Source organism: Oryctolagus cuniculus, chromosome 14 (genome assembly GCF_964237555.1).
Source record: "Oryctolagus cuniculus chromosome 14, mOryCun1.1, whole genome shotgun sequence".
In the NCBI taxonomy this organism is placed as follows: Eukaryota; Metazoa; Chordata; class Mammalia; order Lagomorpha; family Leporidae; genus Oryctolagus; species Oryctolagus cuniculus.
The window spans coordinates 45,700,926-45,719,959 of record NC_091445.1 but is presented as its reverse complement, the minus strand read 5'-3'; the positions used below and the strand labels follow the sequence as shown (position 1 = coordinate 45,719,959).

Genomic DNA, 19,034 nt, shown 5'->3' with positions numbered 1-19,034 from the left:
GGCATTCTGCCTCTAGTTTGGTCACATCAAGGGAGTCGCTCTCAGTCTGTCTCTCCCTCTCTCACACCCACTCTGATCAGAAGCAGTTGTGTGGTCCCAAATCCTGGGATGAAATGCCCCTTTGTTTTCTGGGCTCCTAGATAACTGCTAGTTCAAGCCTTCTTGCTGGCTGTGTTTTCTTCAAGGTTGGGGGAAGTGGGTGGAAAGTAGGAGTAGAAAGAGGAGCCAAGGTTCTTGGTTGGTTGTAAAAGCCATGCCCTGATGTTGAGGGACTTCCTGGGCCCAGAATGAACTGGAGTGTTCAAGTCAGAGATGTCTAATGCATTCCTTGCTCTCCTTGTTACACCACCATGAAAAGGTGAATCATCCAGAGTCACTAATTGTCTTCTCTGAGGAATGCAAGTTAGTAAGAAGACTGTGTGTGTGTAAAATATTTATCACTCATATCATTCTTATCAGAATTGCACAGACACAAGGCAAGCATTTAGTCTAGTGGTCAAGATGCCTGAGTCTGGTATTGGAGTGCCTGGGTTTGAGGTCTGGCTCCACTTCTGGTTCCAGCTTCCTGCTAATGTACACCTGGAAGCAGAAGATGGTAGCTCAAGTATTTGAGTTCCTGCCACTCATGTGGGAGACCTGGATTGAGTTCCTAGCTACTGGCTTTGGCCCTGTTCTAACCCTAGCTGTTTCAGGCCTTTGAAGAGTGAACTAGTGGATAGGCGCTCTCTCTGTCTCTGGCTCTCTGCCTCTCAAATACATAATATGAAACACACACACACACACGAGGAATTGCAGAGTGACAGAACTGAACTCCTAAACAGGTAAAAAGCATTAGTGGGCCGGCGCCATGGCGCACTAGGTTAATCCTTTGCCTGTGGTGCTGGCATCCCACATGGGTGCCAGTTCTAATCCTGGTTGCTCCTCTTCCTGTCCAGCTCTGTGCTGTGGCCTGGGAGGGCAGTGGAGGATGGCCCAAATGCTTGGGCCCCTGCACCTGCATGGGAGACTGGGAGGAAGCACCTGGCATCTGGCTTCGGATCGGCACAGTGTGCCAGCCATAGCGGCTATTTTGGGGGTGAACCAAGGGAAGGAAGACCTTTCTCTTTGCCTCTCTCTCACTGTCTGTAACTCTACATGTCAAATAAATAAATAGAAATCTTTTTTTTTTAAAAAAGCGTTTGTTACCTGATAGCTTTTTCATCATTGAAACTACTAGACTTTCCCATCTTAATTTTTTCCAGCATGCTTAAAGTCACCTCACAACTTGCACCTTGTCTCCTTGTAAGACTGGTACCCTGCTAATGTGGCTTACAGTTTCAAAGCTGTATTTTCTTGTTTTAAATTCACCCAACATTTAAATTCCGATAGGGAGCCACATCTCTATGAGTTTTAAAAGAAACTTTTTTTTGGAATTTGAGTGAATAAATGAATAATACTAATAATACTAATACTAAAACTAATAATAAGATATTCCTCAGAAAAAGACAGCCACTTACATTCAGAATATACTGGAAAGCGCAGAAGCCCATTTGTGCTTGGGTCAATCTTGGGCTGGAGATGCGTGGATAAGCCTGGGGCCTGAGCACCACTTTGGAAGTCTGTACCCTGCCAAGTAAGAACCCAAATAGGCCTTTTATTCCTTTTTTCAAAAATAATAATTGAGCACAATTCAGCAGTCATATCTTGCACAATGGAGAGTCAAAGCCCTTTTCTTCCTCTCCCCGAGGAAAGAACGGACCCATTCATTGGCTGATTGCAAGCCCTGAGCCAGGGTGCTGGGATTCGATCTGAAAGTTTCTCCAAGTTCTCCATCCAGATTCCAATCTGTTGTGTTAATTTTGCAAGATGTACTTCAAAAATCCAACCCAGTAAAGGCACACAGGAGATGAGAGACTAGTGCAGGTTTTAAAGCTGTTTTGGAGGAAATGTTATGCAGAACTAAGTTCAGTGTCCCTTCACCAGGTGTGGGGTATTGACATGAGAAGTTACTGATGGGGGCCAGCACCAAGTTGCGGGTTTGAGTCCCGCCTGCTTCACTTCCAATCCAGTTCACTGCTAATGTGCCTGGGAAGGCAGCAGAAGATGGCCCAAGTGCTTTGACACCTGTCACCCACGTAGGAGTCTCAAATGGAGTTCCTGGCTCCTGGCTTTGGCCTGGACCATCCTGTACTGTTGAAACCATTTTGGGGGAGAAGCGGTGGATTCAAAATCTTTCTCATCTGTATCTTCTGTCCTTCTGCTTTTCAAATAAATAAAACAAATATTTAAAGCAAAGTTACTGATGAGTTTTTAAAAATGTCTTGTGCTGGGCACCTGAGGCCTGCCGTTTTCTCTCAGGAGTCAGTAAGCGATGCTTGGAACACAGGTTCAGGGGAGAAGCCTCCCAGGAAATGGATGCAGATCTTCATGACAGCACCAGATGTATTTCTTATGGAACTAAAAATGAAATGAAACAGGAACTGCATTTCATGTCCCACTTGCTTCAATTGACAGGGGCAGTCAATTTTCAGACCTGTTCTGGTTGCATACCTTTCACAGGTAACATTCTTCTTAAACTCAAGCAGATTTGTCAACTCATGGAAAACCAGGGATCCAAGGTCTCTGCGGTCTGGAAGCAGTGGACGGTGACCCCTAAATGACTTAATACTCAGGACTCCCTGAGTGAATGGCACATAATATTATATTTTATTATAATTTGATTTTTGTTGCTTATAAATTTTTTCGCATTTCTTTAAGTGAATGTAATTCTATAATAGTCCAATTTAACGTGAGTTCAATAAACTATTTACCCATTTTTCCGGGGGCTACTTCATCTTTCTGTAATGAAAAGAATTTCCAGGGCAGTGCTGCTGCCTGGTAGCAGGTGAAGGTTGCAGCGCTGGTCATCTTATCCGGGTTCTCAGATTCTCTCAACCCCATGTTTCCAGGTTTGATCAGGGAGCAGATCCCAAAGGACTAAATATTTGCGAATGAATGAACTTCATTTATAAATACTCGTATATAAAATTATTAAACTAGACTAATTAAGTGTTCATAGTAGCATTCTTATTCCCATAAGTTTGAATAACCAAAGAAGGAGGAATGATTGATAGTTAACATTTCTCTTAACTCACCCTGGTCCATGTTGTGATTATAGGAATAAACATTAAGACTTTGCAGGTGGTTAGAACTTATTTCCCTTATTTATACTCCCTGAACATTGTTATTTGTAGTCATATTTGCCTTGTAGCATTTAAAAATAACTAATACTTTTCTTAGATTTAAAAAGTAATACAATGCTACTGTAGAAAATTGGGTATTTAGGAAACCATAAGAAGAAAACCTAAATCACTTATAAATTGATCTCTCAGAAATTACACTTACTTTCAGTGGTGGGTTTATTTCCTCCCAGTTGTTTTGTGACATGGTGTGTGTATTTTCATTTGTCCTTTCGACAAATACCTATTGAGTGTCATTATTGTCTGGCTTTCTAAGCATTAGGGAAAGAAAAAAAAAAAAAAACAGGAGGAGCAATAAACAATCAAAAAATCATTTCCTCTTGTAGTTTACTTTGAGTATGCTGGAAAATAAATAATTCTGACAGAATATATTTGTTAGATGATGAGTGGTGTTTAGGGTACAGTAAAACAGACGGGGGCTGGAGAGTGTTGATGGGGGGCAGGGATAGTCCAGTTTCTATTGGGGTGCTCAGGAAAGACCTGCTGAGAAGATTTTTAAAAAGTGATTTATGTGTCTATTTTATTTGAGAAACAAAGAAGGAGAGAGAGATCACTCTCATCCACTGATCTGCTCTCCAAATGCCCATTGTGGCCAAGACTGGGCAAGGCCAAAGCCAAGATCCAGAAGCACAGTCTGGATCTCCTTGTGAGTGTCAGGGACCCGACTGCTGGGCCAGCACCTGCCGCCTCTGGGGATGCATACATGAGAAGAAGCTAGGATTGGGAATGGTGCCTGGTCTTGAACCCAGGCACTCAAAGTGGGATGGGAGCATCTCCACTGGTGACTTAACCAAGTAGACCAGATGTCTGCTGTTGAGGAAGATTCTTGAGCAAAGATTTGAAGAAGGTAGCGTTATGAGTCATGTCCGGCTGAAGAGTTGCTGGGCAGGGGGAACAGCATATGCAAAAGCCTTGAGAGTGGAACTGTGTGTGAGGGCAGTTATTGTTTCACACCAGTAAATTGTTGTTGTTATGTAGCCATAGTAACGAGAATAAATGAAATGTTACATAGGCAATAAAGATACTGTGGTAGATAAACACTTAGAGATTTAAAAAATCATCTGTTGCTTTTTTTTAAGATAAACTATAGATTTTAAGTTAGTGCAGTGAGGTAGGCACAGTACTTCACAGTTATTTGTGCTTGTTCATAAATGTGGTTATCTCTGTGTAAAGGGAATGTGTTTTATTTTCCTGATCTTGTTTACCCTATTTCTTTTTCCCTCTCTATAACAAACATGCCCTTGTCATGAGGGGGGGTGACTGTAGGACGGTGACACCCAGGTTCTGAGGGAAGCACCCCCCAGTTTTTGTGTTCACACAAGTGCTCCAGGACTCCAGTTAGGAGAAGTGAGACTCTGCCACAGCCCAGTCATTGGAAATGAAGAGCAGGGCCGAAGTTCAGAGATGCAGACTGGGCTCGGAGGAGAGAAGCCAGTCTCAGACCACGCAGTCTCCCAGAACTGGGGTGAAGAAAAATGAGTTATGTCCAAAGTCACGTGATAATCTCTGAGGAGTGAGTTCAAAGTTCTTTTTTAAAAAAAGTTTTATATACTTGAGACAGAGTGACAGAAAGAAGAGGAGACAGAGAGAGAACGAGACAGAGAGAAGGGAGAGGGGAGATCTCCCATCTGCTGGTTCATATCTCCCAGTGGCCGCAATGAATTCCATCCAGGTCTCCCACACGGGAGGCAGGTGTACCCCCAAGAAAATAAAGATTTGGAATCTCTGTGTATCATCCAAAATAGTATTAAAATCTCTCCGTTTTTTGCTTCAGATTACTGAGTTTCGGTCTCTGCACATGTAGAAAAGAGTGAACTATAGAGGGCATCATTTTCTCAATAACCTGTCCTTCAGTCCTGTCGGTCGGTCTGGTCTACCTACATATACTCCTTAGTTATATTTGATGATCTTATTTGATATGTTGCAGATTATATGCAGCATAGACATAAGTTGAGAAAAACAAAATGTGCATGTGGGGTGGACATTCAGCACAGCAGTTATGACATCACTTGAGATACCTGCATCCCATGTTGAAGTGCCTGGTTCAAGTCTCACTTCCTGCTAATGTGCACTGTTGGAGGCAGCAGGTGATGGCTCAAATACTTGGGTGCCTGCTGCCCAATGGGACACCTGATGGAGTTTCCATCTCCTGGCTTTGGCCAACCCAACATTGGCTGTTGCAGGTGTCTGGGGAGTAAACCAGTGTATAGAAGATCTCGTATCTATCTCTCTGCCTTTCAGATAAAGTGAAAGAGAAATAAATGAATAAAAATGAATGTGTATGAACATATCCCCCAACCAGGACAGATGCTATTGCCTCTCCCTGTCCCTTCCTGATACCTAAGGCAAGCGTGATACTGAATATTGTGCTTGTTATTCCTTTGCTTTAAAAATAAATGTTTGTTTATTTAAATTGCATAGATATGTAGCTCTAAATAAAATTTTTGGTATTGTGGTCTGCAAAGTGGTACCTTATTTATGTAGTCTTCTAGAACTAGTATCTTACACTAAACACTTTTTTAAAAGATTGATTTATTTATGTATTTGAAAGGCAGAGTTGCAGAGAGAGAGAAACAGAAAGAGATATCTTTTGTCTGCTGGTTCACTCTCCAAATGGCCGCGATGGTCTGGGCTGGGCCAGGCTGAAGCCAGAACCCCGGAACTGCATCTGGGTCTCCCACGTGGGAGGCAAGAGCTCAAGCACTTAAGCCATCCTCTGCTGCTTTCTCAGGTGCATTTTCAGGGAAGTGGATTGAAAGTAGAGCAGCTGGAACGTGAACCAGCGCCCATATGGGATGCATCGCCAACCCTGCTAAACATTTTTTTTAAAAGATTAATCATATTGTTGTCTATTGCTGTGACTCATTCTTTTATTATTTTTTATTTTGCTGCTATGTAGTATGCCATCGTATGTATAAATTACAACTATATTTTCACTGGACTTGGAGTTTTTGTATGTTTGTTTTTTGTCGGACTGTGCCTGTTTCTGTGAATTCCTGAGTTGATTATATGGCAGTACAAAGGGTTACAAAAAGGAAAAAGGGAAATAAATGTCTAAATGTGAGCAGTTTCCAAAGCTGGATGCTGTGTGTCTGAAAGGTTGTGTGAAATCCCTACCAACACTTGGGCCTCGACGCCTTGAAAGATGCCCAGCCTCCTTGCAGCTGGAGTCCTGAGCCTGAGCCAGCTCAGCAGTGTTCTAGGGCTGTCAGCCACTAGAGGGGGTGCGAGAGGCAGGACTGTGCTCCTTTGTCAGCAGCTAAGAATAACCTGGGTCCTGCTGAGACCCCGCTGCGCGTCTGCACAGTGTTAGGAGGCCCTGCGCATGTCAGCAGGGTAAAGGCAGTAGGATTGCTCCAGCTGTGAGAACAAAATCCAGTTAAAGCTCACATCGGTCTCTGTACCCACGTGCACATAAATGCACTGATGCACATAGATTCTAGTGGAGTAGGGGAGTGGAAAGAATAAATAGGGAACGAGAGAAGTAAAAGAAGGATTCCCTGAGGGGGAATCAACCGAGACTGCATGGGGAGGAAGCTGGCAGTGTGTGGCAAGAAGCCCTGACAAAGGCCATGCTGCTCAGCTTGGAACCAGACAATGATTTGCGAGGCCATTAGAAACTCAGTGATGCTTTTGTGACTGTTTTACTGCTGGTTTCTGTCCACTGCCTTCTCAAATCTTTTGAATGTTCTTGTTTGCCTCCAAAGTCTGTCTTTCTCTCCTTGGCCCTTGACTTATGCCTTTTCCTGTCTTAGAAATGAATGGGAATGCATAGAGCTCCTCCAGTCTCTCCAAGAACTCTAAATAACTTTGAATCACAAATCCCAGAAAAAAAGCTTAGTTTTCAAGTGATTGTGTAGACGGAGGACTTAGTGGTGAGTTGTTGGCCTCCAGTCGTAATTGAATCTGATAGATATTGAGGCCACAGGTCCTTGCTTACTAGAAAGTGGACAAGACCAGTGGCTGTTGATGAATGTCATCAGGACCTTGGAGGGTTTGGGGTTGGCTGAGTAATTCCTGTTCCCCAGCTAAAGATGTCCATCTTCTGACCCCAGAACTTGTGAATCCATTCCCTTCCTTGGCAAGAGAGACTCTGCAGGTGTAATTCAATTAAGGACTTGAGATGGCAAGGTACCTGTGTGCTGCAGATGGGTCCAGCATCATCACAAGGATCCTTTTAAGTGGGAGGTCAGTGGGGCCAGCGCTGTGGGTTAGTAGGTTAAGCCTCCGCCTGCAGTGCTGGCATCCCATATGGGCACTAGTTCTGGTCCTGGCTGCTCCACTTCCGATCCAGCTCCCTGCTAATGGCCTGGGAAAGCAGAGGAAGATGGCCCAAGTGCTTGGGGCCCTGCTCCCACGTGGGAGACCCGGAAGAAGCTCTGACTGACTCAGCTCTAGCAGTTGTGGTTATTTGGGGAGTGAACCTGCTGATGGAAGACTTCTTTCTCTGTATCTCTGTCTCTCAAATAAATAAATAAATCTTTAAAAAGAAATGGAGACAAAGGAGGAGAGAAGTTAGGCTGCTGGGTTTTAAGAAGAGAAGGGGCCGTGAGTCAAGGAATACAGACTCCAGAAGCTGAAGAGACGAGGGGATAGATTCTGCCTCTGGAAGGAGTGCAGCCTGGCACGCCCCGGGGGAGTCTGACCACCAGACCCGAAGGGAGTAAGTTTGTGTGGTTTAAGGCCCCTAAGTTCGTGGTCACTTGTTAACAGCAGTGGCAGGAACACCTAGGTCCTTTGAAGAAATGAGAAATGCAGGTTGACCCTGATTTATGGGGAGGGCTGTGCTCTGTAAGGGGAGGGACAGACTGGTGCAGGGCAGAATGGCCAAGGTCACCCAAGCAAAAGGAAAGGACAGGCAGCCAGGAGTGGGCCTGGTCGAGTCTTCCCACAAGCAAGCAGGAGTAAGAGGCTTAGAGAAGGAGTCAGCTTGGTCAAGGTAGTCATGTGCCAACACCATGATTACTTATTTTTAAAAAATATTTATTTGAAGACAGCAGAGAGAGAGAGAGAGAGAGAGAGAGAGAGAGAGAGAGATGGATCTTCCACCTGGTAGTTCACTCCACAAATACTCACAGCAATGAAGTCTGGACCGGGACAATGCCAGGAGCCTGGAACTCATTTTATTTTCCTACATGGGTGGCAGGGTCCCAAGTACTTGGACCATCTTCTGCTGCTTTCCTAGGCACATTAGCTGATAGCTGGATTGGAAGTTAGGCAGTCAGCCTGGACTCCAACTGGCACTCACGTGGGATGCCGGTGTTGCAGGTGACTGCTGAGTTGGCTGTGCCACAATGCTGTGTTTAGAAGCCAGGGGCAGAGCGTTTTAAGGAGATGGCCCTCACCCATACTCTGGGAGCACTCAGGAAGCTCACTGGGAGATCTTTATACAATTAAAAATATGTATTCATTTTTACCTATTTGAAAGGCAGAGCAACAGAGAGAAAAAGAAGCAGAGAGAGAATAATCTTCCATCATTTTGTTATGGTGATTATACACATAATGTTAAGTTTACCTTGAGTGACGTTCACTCCCCAAATGCCTGCAACAGTTAGGGCTGTCCCAGGCTGAAGCCAAGAGCCTGGAACTCCATCCTGGTCTCCCACATGAGTGGGTGGAAGTTAATTACTTGACCCATCATCTGCTGCCTTCCAGAGTGTACTAGCAGGAAGCTAGATCAAAAGTAGAAGCAGGACTTGATCCCAAACACTCTGATATGGGATATAGGCAGTCCCAAGCAGTGGCTTAACCTATTGTGCCACAACTGCTGCACCCAATATTTAAAACTTATTCATTTTTCATTTATTTGAGGCGGGGGGAGAGAGATCCCCCATCTACTGGTTCTTTTCCAAATACCCACACAGCTGGGACATGGCTGTACCTAACAGCTTGATGGCAGGGACCCAAGCACTTGAGCCATCACCTCTTGCCTCCTGTGCATTAGCAGGAAGCTGGAAGTGGAGCAGAGCTGGTACTCAAACCCAGGCACCCAATATGGGATGTAGGTATCCCAAGTTAGTATCTTAACTGCTGTGCTAAATCCCTGCCCCCAGGACTTTTATAACATTTTCTTCATGCTTTTTGTTTATGTGTGTGGAAGAAGATGAATAGGAGAGGGGGATTTTAGGAGTGATAACCCAAATTCATGGCCTTAAAGATGAGATGAGGGCTGAGAAAATGGAGGTAGGAAGTGTAAACCACACATTGGAAAATCCTGGTGGTGAATGAGTAGAGAAATGAAAGTGACTTGGAAAAGCATCAAGTTGGTATTTTTTGTTATGGTGATTATACACATAATGTTAAGTTTACCTTGAGTGACGTTTATTACATTACTGTGTTGTGACACCTTCAACACTGTCTAGCTCCTGAGTGTTTTCCTCACACCAAAAGGAAAACCACACCATTAAGGAGCCACTTTCTTTATTTAAAAAATTTTTTTATTTAAGATTTATTTATTTTACTTGAAAGAGTTACACAGAGAGAGAGAAGGAGAGGCAGAGAGAAAGAGGTCTTCCATCTGCTGGTTCACTCCCCAATTGGCTACAGCGGCCAGAGCTGTGCTGATCCAAAGCCAGTAGCCAGGAGCTTCTTCTTGGTCTCCCACATGGGTGCAGGAGTCCAAGGGAATGGGCCATCTTCTGCTGCTTTCCCAGGCCATAGCAGAGAGCTGGATTGGAAGTGGAGCAGCCGGGACTCGAACCAGTGCCCATATGGGATGCTGGCGCTGCAGGCGGCGGCTTGACCTGCTACGCCACAGTGCCGGCCCCAGGAGCCACTTTCCATTCACCTCCCTCCAGATCCTGATAACCACAGTCCACTTCCTCTCTCTATGAGCCTTCCCTCTCATGGATATTCTGTGTAAGTGGATCATACTTGGATGTCCGCATTGTGTCTGGCTTCTTTCACTTAGCACACGTCTTCACGGTTCAGCATCCTTCAGTTCCTGCTGATGCTTCATTCCTTTCCATGGCTGAATACTACTGCTCCATTGTCTGGAAATACCACATTTTGCTTTGCCATCAATTGATGGCCATTGAGGTTGTTCCTGTATTTTGGCTTTAGGAAAAGAGCTGCTTGGTTTTACCTGATTTGGTTTTGTTTTCAGAATAGAGAGATATTACCCTGTCGGTGAAGAGGAAGAGCTGAGTAGCCTGGCTGACTTCCGTCCAGTGGATGGTCCCCGATGCATGCCTCCAGTCTGCTGGGGCAGAGCCCACAGTCAGAGTCTGTCCTGTCACAAGGTGGAGGGGTTATGTCAGCGGAGAGGTAGACCGGGCAGGTGATTGATTGGCCATGCCTATCATCTTTAATTTCTACTGAAAATCAATGAAAGCATTGAGTAGCTCTGCAAATGCCAGATGCTACTTGGGAATGTACTTTCAACAGCAAAGTCACTGTTCTGAAGAGGCACCCAAGAATGTGCCTTCAGTTGTCATTGAAGCCGTATTTCCACTTTATGTTTGCTTATTTTGTACCGAGGAGGGGATATGCAGGAAGGAGGGAATTGAGAGAGGGCAGCACTAATATATAGGAGTCTGAAAGGAAGAATTGGTTCCATGGCCTGGCACCTTCCCTGGGGTGCATTGCTTTATTCCTCACGTGCTGTTTATTAGTCCTTTTGAAGGCTATTCTTGCTTTGGCCTGCTTTTAGTACCTGAACAACTGGGAGAGAGAACTTATAATCCTGCAGTCATTTGGCTTGTATTCTTACAGAGTATTTTTAAACTATAACATTCAGAGCCATCTCATGTCATTCAAAGCCCATGAGGCACTTTGAGTGTTTGTTTCTGCTGAACTACGAGTTTGAGAGCTTGAACTGTATTTTTAATTCTACAGAAAACACATTTTTACAAGATCTTTTCCTTAATTTGTGCCTTTTTTGGGGGTCAGTTATTACCGTTATTAAAATGATGATGATATTTTCAGTCGTGACTCAGGCGTCATCTGCTATGGAAAGAAAAGTGCATTCCAGAGTGTAGCATGCTAGATATTTTCAACTTGGAAATGGCTGTTTATTTTGAATAAATTATATATTGAAACACTTCTCCCTCTGGGGCAAAGTCAGGTTGAAATCATCTTGCTTTAAAGGTCTCTTAATGGATGTACCATGTTCAGAATAGATAATGAAGACTCAGTCATCGAGAGTTTTACATGGAGAAGAAACTTGGATTTTTAAATGGAGAACTGAGTCTGAAATTGATTTGGAGTCAGAACAGGACTGCCCCAGGTCTCTGTTAAACAGGAACAGAAAAGCCAGCCCTTTGCCACAGTTTTGGGGTTAAGTCCTCAGTGGATTGGTAGGTGATTGAGTTGGACCATTGCTTGCCCAGTGGGAGGGGTGTGTCGCTCCCCCTCTTCGTGGAGGAACGACACTAAGCCCTGCCTAGGCTTCATATCCGAGTCACGGCACCATTATGTCGCTCCCCCTCTTCGTGGAGGAGCAACACAGGACCCTGCGCTGTTCTTTCGTCTGCTCGGCCCTTCCCGGGTTTGCTGCTGGTTCTTCCCGGGTTGGCTACTATCCCTTCCACCTCCGTGGAAGGGCAGTTCCCCCTGGCCGCATTCCCCACTTCCGCAGGGGAGCGGCACACCGCCGGCCGGCTTTCTCGGGGGCTGCACGGGTGTTCCTTCAGCTAGATGTTCCCCGGTGCATGCCGTCTCTCTCCTCCTTTATAGTCCTCCTCTGCCAATCCCAACTCGGCTGCCCACACGCCGAGTACGCTGCTCTCCTCCAATCAGTAGCAAGTCCTACAGTTTATTGGTTGAACTGGAGGCAGCTGTGCGGAAGCTGTTTACTTCTCTCCCAGCACCATATTGTGGGAGAGCAGATGCATAGAATAAGTCTTAATTCCAGTAACTCAGTCTAGTCCGGTTTGCTCCCCACAGGGGTGTGGGATCCTGGGTTGAGGGATCGGTCCTCTTTGGGGCACATGGAAATTAGGGATCAAGTCTAAGTTTGTCTTTGTTCTTCCATCAGGGTAGGCAAGTCTTCAACAGTGAAGGTATACACGGTTTGTCCTAAGTGCATCTTCTTATGTTGGCCATAATATGGGGCTGATAATCTAATCAATACAGCAGGAAGACTGTTTGCTGAAGGATGTTAGCTGACCTTTTCCTCTGGATACTGCCAGCCAATGTGTGGAGTAGCAAAAAGGTGTTCTCCCATGAGCGATGGCTTTGGAGGAATGGAGGATGGCAGTTGGGTAGTGGGTGAGGCTGTGTGACAGACAGGGTGTGCATCTCAGATCTGGTGTCAGTCATGTGGCCTGTGCTCCCCGCCCGTCTTGGCTTAGGAGACCCTTTTGTTTTGGTCTGTTCAGGCTCCTGTGCACAGGTCTTAAACCAGGGTTCTAAGATAAAATAAGTACGTACTTCTCACTGTTCTGAGGCTGGAAATTCAAGATTCACGTGCCATCAAAGCCCGATTCTTGGTGATGTCCCTCTTCCTGGTTCGCAGAAGCCTGCTTTCTTCTATTTGCACATAATGGGGGGAGGGGTTGTGGTTCCTGCATCCTGTCATAGGCACCCATCCCATCATGGAGGGCTCCACTGCCATGACCTCATCCAAACCCAGTCACCTTCCAAAGGCCTTCACTTTGGGCATTAGATAGTCAACATATGAATTTGGTGGGGGCATAAACTGTCCATAGCACTGTTCTTCTCCCCCTGCCCTGTTTGAATTTAATAATGAGGGTAAGTAGAGGGATTTAATTGAGTTGATACAGTTCATTGGAATACTGCTTAAAGAGTCAGATGAAGGTACACGTAATCCAAGTCTCTGGAGAGGATCATAATGAAATAAAAATTATGAAGATAATCTGCCCCACATCAGACTCCTGGAGAAGAAATTATTTGCTAATGCCTTTTGGTTCAGTAGTTCTAGTATCTCCCAACTTCTTTAGATACAAAACGAAAACAGTCTGCCATATTCTTATTTTTAAGATTTTACTTATTTATTTGAGAGGCAGAGTTACAGACAGAGAGAGGGAAAGAGAGACAAGTTATCTACTTCCCAGAAATTCACTGATGAAGGCAGTGAGATTGTTTCCAGTATATGAAATTCTGGGGGATACTCTCAAGCTATGGGATGTATCTATGTGGAATATTTGTGACCAGGGCTGGCGCTGTGGTGCAGTAGGTAAAGCTGCCATCAGCAGTGCCGGCATCCCATATGGCCACTGGTTTGAGTACCAGCAGCTCGGCTTCCTATCCAGCTCCCTGCTAATGTGGCTGGGAAAGCAGCAGAAGTTGGCAATAAGTGCTTGGGCCCCTGCACCCATGTGGGAGACCCCAAAGAAGCTCCTGGCTTCTGGTTTTGACCTGGGCCAGCCTGGCTGTTGTGACCATTTGGGGAGTGAACCAGCAGATGGTAAACCTCTGTCTCTGCTTCTCATCTCTCTCTGTAAGTCTGACTTTATAAAGATTTATTTATTTATTTGAAAGAGTTACACACAGAGAGAAGGAGAGAGAGAGAGAAGAAAAGAAAGAGAGAGAGAGAGAATCTTCCATCTGCTGGTTCACTCCCCAGTTGGCCGCAACTCCGGAGCGATCTGAAGCCAGGAGCCAGGAGCTTCTTCCATGTCTCCTACATGGGTGCAGGGGCCCAAGGACTTGGGCCATCTTCTACTGCTTTCACAAGCCAAAGCAGAGAGCTGTACAGGAAGTGGAGCAGCTGGGATTCGAACTGGTGCCCATATGGGATGCCAGCACCGCAGGCGGCAGCTCTACCTGCTATGCTACAACTCCAGCCCCCTCTAAGTCTGATGTTAAATCAAACAAATAAATCTTTCAAAAAAATTGTGGCCAAAAAGATTATCATATGTTCTCAGGATCCTTTAAACATTTATTTTAATCAGCAGATCATGTGAAGCCTGGCAGGGAAAGGATTAGTAATGAATGTGTTGAAACATCCTCATTTGCTGTACTTTTCTCTTTGGTCAGGTATTGCATAAAATCTCCACAGAAAATGATGTGCACTTATTTCTTGTTTCTGTGTTGGAGATCTGCTGGAGTCGCCTGGTTTAGGCAGGGCTTGGCTCTGTGATTTGGGGTGCATCCAGGCCTGCCCAACAGTCTTTCAGCCTCGTTAGACCAAGTTGTATTGTGGTCGTGGACAATGGCAGGAGGAACACAAAAACACAAACCCAGTTATTCAGTCACATTTCAAGCCTCCACCAAAGCACGGCACGTGTTCAACACTGAAACCAAGAAGGGAAGGAGAGATCTGGAGTGAAAAATTTGTCTCTATTTAATTTGACTTTTTGTATTTTTAGGTGATAATCTTTTCATTGAGCTATGTGCATTTTTATTCTACATTCAGTACTTTTTAAAGCTCTTCAGAATAGTGATTTCTGTGACATGTACATATATATTTATTTATAGGGTATAAGCTTATGAGTTCAGTCTCTTTTTGAATCTTTTAAATTCCTTTTTCTAAGCCTTAGTATTTTATAGGTGTTGCTTCATTTTTAAAAAACTGTGATTACTAGATTTATCCAGCACTAATTTTAGGGAATTTACTTAGTACTTTACTATTCTTTCCTCTTTCAAAACCAGAAAGAACAGTTTTACCCAATAATAATTTCAGGACATAAAAGTTTCGGCAAATTTGATATTATACTCATGTATTTATGTGTGTTCATGTATTCAGAGCTAAAGGGCTTTGTGAGAAACTCCTGATTGTGTGACTCTGATCATACTGTGTACTTTTGTGTTTATAGAAGGGCCTCTACAGGTCTATTTCTGTAGCTTAAATTAATGGTACTGAAACAAGTTATTTTTTTGCTTTGGATCATACATTAAACTGTAGGTTATTCATGGTTATTCAACAAAAGTTCATAGAGAACCCACAGTTATGGGCTCTGCGGGAGTAGGGTTGAATGTGAATATGGAAAATGTATTCAAGGTACATTCTTTTATGCTGAAGAAACTGTCAAACAATTGATAGGAAATATATACTACATAGTACTAACGATTTTTTGACTTAAAAAATCTACTTTGCGTGAATAAAACTGAACATCTTTGCAATTGATTATTGCCTATAGCCCTTATCTATTTTTCAGCTGGACTATGGACTTTTTACTTTTTATTTGTTAAATTGTCTAGTAGAGCCATTAAACCATTGACTCTAATGTATATTAAAAATATGCTATCACACACATACACACAAAAGAAAAAGAAACCACAGTCTCTGGTCGAGTTCATTAGCCATCTCTGCTTTCCCTTGATGAAATGTCTTTTATCTTAGGCCTGAGTCCAAAATTCTTCACTTGAACTTCTTGTGATATTTGTAAAGGGATGAAACACTTTATAAATAGTCAGTCTTTCTGGTTGTGATTTAAGAAAAGGAACTGAGACTTGCTGTAGTCTCCTTCGTCAGTTTTTGACAAAGCTGCTGTTTTGGATTCCTGTTTAATCTTTGGGTCCACCTTCCCTGTAGGTGTCTTGCACTTGAGTCTGGATTCTTCCCCCAACATTTACTGAACACCTGCTGTGCATAAAGCAGGCTTTGTTGGATGTGCAGCCTAGTAGTTCATATTATGTTCACATTTTATTGAATTTCTCTTGATGTTGAAACATGGGGGAAAAGTGTCAAATGTCAGAAAGGAGGTAGAAATGACAGAGTGGTGTATTGTTGGGCTTCGTTGAAGCTGTGTGAATTCACCTTTCAAGTGATTCTAAAGAGATTCCATTGCTATTTGCTCTACATAAAGAAAGAGATCCCGTGATACCAGAATAAAAATAGCTGTAAGGATTACATCATCAGAAAAAGTTTTCATTGGTACATCAAGACTTGAGAGAGGCAAGTTCATGGTTATTTTTAGATTGATCCTATTTTCTCACAGAAATGATAATTTAAAAAAGAGTAAGAGAAAGGTAAGAGGAGAAATGACTGAATGCTACCAAATTTATTTTGTATACATTTGAATTTAAAATTGGATTCTGGCATCAATTTTTATTCATATTGAATCAGTACCCTATTTTATTCCCGTTTTCCAATCATCTGCTATTATGCCTTCAGGCAACATGTTGCTTCTAACAACTTTTTCTTTTCAAATGTTGGTTTATCTCAGGAATGTGAGATTTTAAGATTTGTGCAGTGGGAAAGCATGTTCCAAGGACATTCTTTTCATCGTAGTGTGTTTTTCTTTCTTGGGATACACGTTATTGCACCTCCCCTCTATGCTTCTTATGACCAGGGTGGAGAGGGACTTGTGTGGATTCTCTCAGCACTGCTGCATTGTCACAGCCTAACCCTGCTTATGTCCCAACTCTGCCTCCATGGCTGGACAGGTGGAACCAGGTGCCTGAGAAGCTAATTTACCTGTGTCTCGAGGAAGCTTCTGGGGTAACAACAAACAGAAACCCCATCCATCTGGCACAAATGAAAAAAGAATGATTATTTGAACTCATGACATCTCATGGAAAATGAGAGCAAGAAATGTAAGAACCAGGGCCAGAAAGTTGCCAGGAAGAGAGAAGCAGCTTGATGCCTTCCTAGGAGTCCGAGGGAGCTCAGGGAGCTTGGAGCACAGAGTGGGGTAGGCACAGAAGGGGAGGCTTGGATGCTGGTAAAGATAAACTGGGAATGACTGTCTGGAGTATTTGCCAGGTTCTGAGCTAAATGGTCTCTGTGACTGTCACCTCTTTGTACCTGTGGACTCCACATTCTCAATCAGTGGCGAATTGAACATAATCGAAAAAAAAATTATGTCTATATTGAACATGTCCAGATGTTTTTCTAGTCATTCTCTAAACAGTACATGCACTATAGCAACTATTCATTGAACATTTACTTGTGTTGGCATTATAAGTGTTCTAGAGATGGTTTAAAGATTAGGGGAGGATGTGTGTGGTGTATGTGCCAGCACTTTACCATTTTATGTAAAGGACTTGAGTATCTGTGGATTTTGGTACCCATGGACAGGTATAGGGAGAGTCCTGGAGTCAGTCCCCCACAGATACCAAGGGATCACCATGTTACCAATTTTATCCTCAAGATGGTCCCAGGAGGCAGGCAGTAATTAGCAAGGACAAGACCACGAAAGCTTGGTTAAATGACTTGACTGCAGAGGTGCAGGGAAGATTTCAGCTCCTGTTGTCAGCATCGTACCATAGTCCGAACCCAGCAGCATGTGCTTCTTACTCCAGGATATAACATCTTCAATAGTATTTTGGGAAATAAAGGCATAGTTAATAATTTAAAATGTTTGTATCATGTGAGGAAGCAAACAGTGTTGTCATTAGTGTTAAGGGGTTAGAGATCGTCAAAGCTCACTGTGTGTGTCTGTGTATGTGTGTGTGTGTGTGTGCGCGCGCGCGCACACACGTGTATGTGGGAGCATTGGCTAGATGGAAACAAACTCTTACCCAGGGACTCTCCAAATGTTGGAGAGGCAAATTGTTTTTTTCATTGAAATGGTTTGTTTGCTATAAAAGTTTATATACTTACTAGGTTTAAAGCTTGCTTTTTTTCAGACATTTTTGGCAACATTATATTGATCCTTGTCATATTAACTAATCTCTTCTTTGGCATGAATTCTCCTTACATGTAGAAGAATTAAATTGGTAAGTAATGTGGCACTAATAGAACAGACATTGGACTTTGTGCACACCAGCTCTCCTCTCTAAACCTGTTTCCTTATTGGCTAAAATGAAGACTTATTATAAAGTCATGAAAATCAAGACCCTGTAGTGAGTAGATCAGCGGAACAAAGTTGAGTCCAGAATGAGCCCACAGATGCCTGGAGTCTTCAAACACTCATAGAAGATGCACACTGTAAAAACTATGCTTGGATTTCAAAACATTTTTTGTACCAAATAAACTTGCTTTTTAATCTCATTTATTTATTTATTTTAAAGATGTATTTTATTTATTTGAAAGACAGAGTTATAGAGAGAGGTAGAGACAGAGAGAGAGAGGGGTCTTCCATTCTCTTGCTTACTCCCCAAAAGGCTGCAACAGCCAGAGCTGAGCTGATCCGAAGCCAGAATCTTCTTTTGGGTCTCCCACTTAGATGCAAGGGCCCACAGACTTGGGCCATCTTCTACTGCTTTCCCAGGCCATAGCAGAGAGCTGGATCGGAAGTGGAGCAGCCAGGACTCAAACCAGCACCCATTTGGGATGCTGGAACTCCAGGTTGGGCCTTTAACCCTTTGTGCCACAGTGCTGGTCCCTTTAATCTCACTTTTGGCCGATTTTTTTTGAAGCATCTTTATATATGACAGCCACTTTGAAGTCAGTTTAGTGGAGAAAGGATACTTTTTGAAACTAACAGTGCAGGCAAATTGAATAGCCATATGCAAAAATGTGAACTTTGCTTCCAAATTCACCCAAAAGGGAACATAAGTGAACCAGTGGGTGCGGGCTCTCTCCCTCTCTACTGCCTCCCTCTCCCCATCCCTCTATCTCTATCTCTGCCTCTACTCTCCCTCTCTTTTTGTTTCTCAAATAAAAAAATAATTTAAAAGGGGGAAGAACATAGGCCTAAATATACACCTTAACCCATAAACCTTTTCTTTCTTTTTTTAAAAAAGATTTATTTATTTGTTTGAGAGGCAGAGTTGCAGAGAGAGAGAGAGAGAGAGAGAGAGACAGAGAGGTCTTCCATCTCCTGGTTCACTCCGCAAATGGCTGCAATGTCAAGAGCTGGACTGATCAAAAGCCAGGAGCCAGGAGTTTCTTCTGGGTCTCCCATGTGCGTGCAGGGGCCCAAGAACTTGGGCCATCCTCTTCTGCTTTCCCAGGCCATTAGCAGGGAGCTGGATTGGAAGAGGAACAGCTGGGACTCGAACTGGCACCCATATGGGATGCTG

At 43.7% G+C, this 19,034-nt stretch overlaps 1 protein-coding gene across 4 annotated transcripts in view; it reads left to right on the top strand.

The window, feature by feature from the left end:
- RETREG1 (reticulophagy regulator 1) overlaps nt 1-19,034 on the top strand; it is a 148,629-nt gene that overhangs the window by 53,620 nt on the left and 75,975 nt on the right. The window lies entirely within an intron of this gene.